The sequence below is a fragment of the Heterodontus francisci genome, chromosome 12 (assembly GCF_036365525.1).
Source record: "Heterodontus francisci isolate sHetFra1 chromosome 12, sHetFra1.hap1, whole genome shotgun sequence".
Classification (NCBI taxonomy): domain Eukaryota; kingdom Metazoa; phylum Chordata; class Chondrichthyes; order Heterodontiformes; family Heterodontidae; genus Heterodontus; species Heterodontus francisci.
This window is the reverse complement of record NC_090382.1, coordinates 48,365,008-48,371,562: the sequence shown is the minus strand read 5'-3', so window position 1 is coordinate 48,371,562 and position 6,555 is coordinate 48,365,008.

Here is a 6,555-nt window from a genome sequence, read left to right as displayed (position 1 = left end):
CTCATGAAGCACAGAAAATTCAAAATTAGTCTGCAGAAACTATTTCAATGCGTGTGTGGTCAATCTATGAAACTGGTTCATCAGGGAGTTGTGGAAGCAGCTTGTATTGATTAATTTAAATGCAAATTAGATTGATATATTTTATAAAATAATATTTTTCGATGCACTATATGAGTAAATTGAGACATGACTTCAGGCAAGTGTAATTTGCTTGGGAGTAACTGGTGGCTTTGGAGCTATGGTTCCCAAAGCTCTCCACTACTGGGGCTTTCCTTGCTTCATGTTTGGATCTATTGTAGATGAATGAGAGAGATTGATTGCTATGACTAGTGAACAACTTTATCATCATTGTATTATGCAACTACCAGGATTGTACAAGGCAAACAAAATGCTTTTTTTTCTTTTTGGTCTCGCTGTTCCTATGTTCCTCAAGCTACGCACACATTCAACTTATTACTTTATTTCTAATGTTTGTGCCAAGTCCTCCTTTCATTGCACTGCCTTCTGTCATGTAATAATCAAATACTGGCAGAGATTTGCAAAGCATATGTGCTGAAATTAGTATATTGCAACAGTACTTCTTTAAATCCTATCCCATGCCATTCCATCCTTGCCATGCCATACCTCTCATGCCATACCCGTTCCATTCCTTTCATCTCTCTCATATTATCCCCATCCCATCCTGCATCCCACCCTTTATTCCTATGCCATCCCCATTCCATCCCCCCAATGCCATCCCATCTCCATCCCTCTTTCCATACCTCTCATGTATTCCCCCCTTCCATTCTGTTCCCCCCTCTCCCTCCTGTGCCCCCATGCTGTCTGTTTTCCCTGCCCCACTCCTATGCCATGTAATCTGTCACAACATTTGCTTTTGTAAACCAAATTACTGATTGTAAACAACAACAATTTGCATTTGTGTAGCATCTTTAACATAGTAAAATGTTCCAAGGCACTTCACAGGAGCTTTATCAAACAAGATTTGACATGTACCACATAGAGATATTTGGACAGATGACCAAAAGCTTGGTCAAAGAGATAGGTTTTGAGGAACATCATAATGGAAGAGGGAAAGGTAGAGAGGCAGAGTGGTTTAGGGAGGGATTTCCAGAACTTAGAGCACGGCTGCCAATGGTGGGGCAATGGAAATTAGGAATGCTCAAAAGTTTAGAATTAGAGGACTGCAGAAATCTTGGAGGATTGTAGGTCTGAAAAATGTTAGAGATGGGGAAGGGTGAAGCTATGGAGGAATTTGAACATGAGGACTACAGCATAAACATTATGATGTTGCCAGAAAGCATTTATCCTACAAATATCAGCTTAGCTTTGTGGTGTCAGAAGATCATGGGAGAAAAAATACATCTGGGCTGACACTTCAGTGAAGTGCTGAGGAAGTGTTGCATTGTTGGAAGTATTTTCTTTTGGTTGAGGTGTTAAACTGAGGCCTTGTCTTGTCTGTCATGCTGAAGGCAAAAGATTCCCATGCCATGACTCAAAAATGATCTCCTGGTGGCCTGATCAACATTTATCTCTCAAATAACCCCACCATTGCTGTTTAAGAGACCATACTGTATCCAAAAATAATTCAATAAGTAATTTATTGGCCATGAAACACTTGAGGATATTCTTTGGCTATGAAAGGTTCTATACAAATATAAGTTCTTTTTCCTTGACCGGTTTTTGATATTGATGTTTCTGGAAGATGGTTTACTCCCCTTAATTTGGAGCTATTTTTGGGAAAAAAGAAAATCAGATTAGCTGGCATTGAGAATAAGATTAATTTAATGGGGGTTTCAATGAAATGGCAAATATAATTATTTTGCAATATACTGTGTCCTTATAGTTTGTGTGATGGTTTTTGAATTGATAATGGAGAAACAGGGTTGTTTTAAAATTCTTAGAATTAATTTGTCTTTTCTAACAAGACAAGATTGGGCAATCCAGGAAGAATACATGCCTGAGCCTGTTTTAATCAGCTCAGTCAATGCTATTCCAACTTTGGACAATTTGTGTGCAGCCTCATTCTTCAGTTGGAAAATTTCTGCTTGTGATTAGTAACAAATCGCCCTCTTTTTCATGTCGGTGGAGAGGGTGGTGGAAGAGATGTTAATTTCTGTGTCACCACTTTCTTCCTTTCTCCAGGCTGCCTTTTTATATTTTTAATCTTATATTTTTCCTCCATTATACGAGCTAGTACTTCTGGTTAGCCACATTCTCAAATTGCTTCCGGGTATCTGATGGTGATCTTGTATTGAATTGGAATAAAGTTGTACATTTCATTGCTTGAAGCTTAATTTCACTATGAATTTGTGCTTGAATTATTTGACATTTAAATAATGTGGTAAGAATTAAGCAGTGAATTTTCAATGAGAGGAATTTATGGCATGATTTCATTTCGAATTAAAGGATGGCTCAAATAAAGTGGTTTTGTATAAGCAGAGTTGACTGTACACTTGCACAGTATATGAACTTATTTGAATATCTTGTCCATTAAACTTCTGAGCCCGTTGTATTTGATGGGGTTGATTTTTGTCTTCAGATCTGAGTAATTACTAAATGGTTAAGACTCACTGCGTAAAAGATGTCAGCCTTGGCTCAGTGGTAGCACCCTTGACTTTGATTCAGAAGGTTGTGGGTCAAGCCCCATTCCAGAAACTTGAGTGCAAAATCTAGGCTAAGAGAATGTTACACTGTTGAATGTGCTGTCTTTTGGATATTAAATTAAGGTCCTGTCTGCCCTCTCAGGTGGATGCAATACATTTCATTTCTTCAATGGACAGAAAAATCGACAGGGTATAAAAGCTGCTGCCAATTTCTTATGTGATGTTAACAGTTAAAATCAATCCCCAGATATAAATTCAGACAAGTATAGGAAGGATACTAACGGTAGATGAGGAAAATTGCCTGTAGGTCATATTTAAAATGATGGACCCAATTAAAGTGTATTGTCAACAATCTAGGACAACAATTTAGGAAGCCTTAGGGGAGCCTGAAAAGGCATCTCAACCGATCAGCAACTTTTTGCCTAAGCTGACTCAGCAGGAAATAAAGGGAACTGGAACCTTAAATGCAGCCGTGAGTATAGAGACAAGTAATGGAGGAGCCCATCACCTGACACCCCCTCCCCAACCCCAGTTTGATGACTGCAGAGATGGCTGCCCTCTGCATCACTTCAGAGTACCAACACCATAGGTCAGCATTGCATCAAGCCTTCAATGTGATAGTCAAATTTAGTCAGTTGACAATATATAGAAGAACTTGCAGAATTATCCATAGTTCTGAGGAAATAAGGATATTAGAAGCCAAATTTGCATTTATATAGCACCTTTCATGTTCTCAAAATATTCTGAAGTGATTCACAGTCAATGAATTGTTTTTGAAGCGTGGTCACTGCTGTTGGCAAACTCAGCAGCCGAATTGAACACAATAGAGTCCGAAAAAAACAATGAGATAAATAACAAGTTTTGTGGTATTGTTTGAGGGATGAATATTGGTCAGGACACCAGAAGAACTCAATGCTCCTCTTCAATAAAAGTGCCATAGGACTGTTTTACATTTCTAAAATAACTATGGTAATTTTCAAATATGAATCGATAAATTACAGACCAGTTAGATTGACTTCAATAATGATAAATGTTATAGAGCATGATTCAAAGTAATTAACAAGAGTCAACATGGGTTCATAAAAGAGATCTTGCACAATGAATGTTCTGGAATATTGTGAGGATATGGCTAAGTTAGTAGATGTGGAAAATATAGTTGATATTGGAATGGTAAATTTTTCATTCGTTCTCAACCAGCAAAAAGAAATTGGCTGGAAAACTTGTTTTCTCACAATTGGAATCTTGCACTCAGTGGTCATTTCGGTGGGAATCTTTTCTGCTCTGTATCAAGCCACATTAGTTGGTGATTAGGTGAAGGTTCAATTTAATTATGAGTTGGCATGCTTTTATGTCTCAAATTTAGTTCTGTGTCACTTGCTGAATCTAAAGCTATTGAGAATAGTTTTAACAAATACACAGAATCTGTGCTTGTCTGTTCTTGCCATTGTGCAGTCTGCATTTGATTGGAATAGCAATTACACTAATGTTGCTACATTCAGAGATGTCGAGATAGGGTGCAGTATGATCATGGAGAAATTTGTAAATGAGGGGAAGCATTTTGAAGTGAAATAAGAAAATAAACTGTATAAAGCCTTTAAGGAAAGAATTGCAGGAGTACACAGAAGAATGCTACATTTGTGCTGACATTTCCAGGCAGGATCTTTGGCAAGATTTTCTTTTGCTGGTTTTAAGCTTTTTAAAGCCACTATAAACCTATTTGTTGGTCCCAGCATCCTGCCCTCTACTGATTGCTACTTAAATGCTCCAATTGTTGTTTGCTCTTACTTTGAACCAGATGAGTTCCTCATATGCTATATTGTTTACAAAATGAGTGTTTATGTTCAGTGTATGTGAGAAGAAGGCAGAAAACCAAAAGCGAATGCAGACTGTGGAGAACCCTTGCAGGTGCTGACATCAGAGACCCACAGAATGCATCTAACGCCTCAGTAGCATATACCTGGATAGACCTCAGATCGATGTATGCAAGGCCTGCAGCTATTCAGGGAGCTGAATTGTAGCATATATCAATCCAGCTTGAACACAGCTCTGCCAGTGACTGTTACAGTGACTCTTGAAATTTTACACTTCAAAGTTTTTTCAAGCTGCCATGGGAATTTGAGAGGAGTGAGCCATTCCTCAGTATGCTGAGCACTCCAAAATACCACTGGTGTGAAGGAATATAGGTATAATAGGCTTGATTAAGTAGAATTTGGAAATAGCTAGTGTATTATGCCTTTAGAGTTAAAGATTGAATAAATGGTTAGTTTTCAGAGCTCACTGAAGTTATCCTTTAAAATGGTAGAGTTAAACATTTTAAGGTCTCTGTTAGAATAGAAAGTCTGTTACCAGGGGTCTCTGTCAGAATAGAATTGCTGTTACCAGGCTCTTGGGAGATAAACACACACATTGAAATATCCTGTGTGACCTCAGTAAGAGGTAGCAATAAAACTTAATTGGTTTATAGGGTTGTTGTTCAGACAGGTCAGCTCCGGAGGTTGCTGTGGGTACCAAGGAAAGGGTAATTATCAATAAATGGAATGTACTCACAGGAACAAGACAGGTCAGGTAAACAGAATTCTGAATATTTTGACCAGATAAAAGGTCACAAACCTCTAATTACAGTAAAACATTAAATTACAGATATAGATTTTAAAGGTCACATCTAATGCAGAAGTCATATGACACCTTAGAAATAGTATAAAATTACAAGGTTCTGCAGCAGACACTGAGAAGTGTTGTATCCTCAACAATGCTTCTCATCTCTGGGGAATTTAAAGTACAAGTTTACTTTGAATTTTGATGGATATTCTGAATATTCTAAGATAATTTTGCTGCAACATTAGCAAGGTTAAACTTTTGGATTCTATGTTAGAAATAAGAATATGTGTTACATCTCTCAGTAATATTTGATATAAGAACATAAGAACATAAGAACTAGGAGCAGAATTAGGCAATTCAGCCCCTCGAGCATGCTCCGCCATTCAATACGATCATGGCTGATCTCATCTTGGCCCAACTCCACTTTCCTGCCCATTCTCCATAATTCTTCAACCCATTACTAATTAAAAATCTGTCTATCTCCTCCTTAAATTTACTCAATGTCCCGGCATCCACCGCACTCTGGGGTAGTGAATTCCACAGACTCACGACTCTTTGAGAGAAGTAATTTCTCCTCATCTCTGTTTTACATCTGCTACCCCTTATCCTAAAACTATGACCTCTCATTCTAGATTGCCCCACCAGAGAAAACATCCTCTCTACATCTACTTTGTCAATCCTCTTAATCATCTTATATACCTCAATTATACCACTCATTCTTCTAAACTCGAGAGAGTAAAGACCTAAACTGCTCAATCTCTCTTCATAAAACAAACCCCTCATCTCTGGAATCAATCTAGTGAACCTCCTCTGAACTGCCTCCAATGCAACTACATCCCTCCTCAAGTAAGGGGACCAAAACTGTACGCAATACGCCAGGTGCGGTCTCACTAATGCCTTGTACAGTTGCAGCAACACTTCCACACTTTTATACTCTATTCCTTTAGCAATAAATGCCAAAATTCCATTTGCCTTCCTTATTACCTGCTGAACCTGCATACTAGTTTTCTGCAATTCATGCATAAGGACACCCAGATCCCTCTGCACCGAAGCACTCTGAAGTTTCTCTCCATTTTGATAATAATTTGCCTTTTTATTCTTCCGACCAAAATGAATAACCTCACACTTATCCATGTTAAACTCCATCTGCCAAATTTTGGCCCATTCACCTAACCTATCCATATCCATTTGTAAATTTCTTATTTCTTTATTGCAACTTACTATCCCAGCTATTTTAGTGTCATCTTCAAATTTGGCTATAGTACCTTCTATCCCTGCATCCAAGTCATTAATATAGATTGTAAATAGTTGGGGCCTGAGGACCGACCCCTGTGGCACCCCACTAGCTACATCT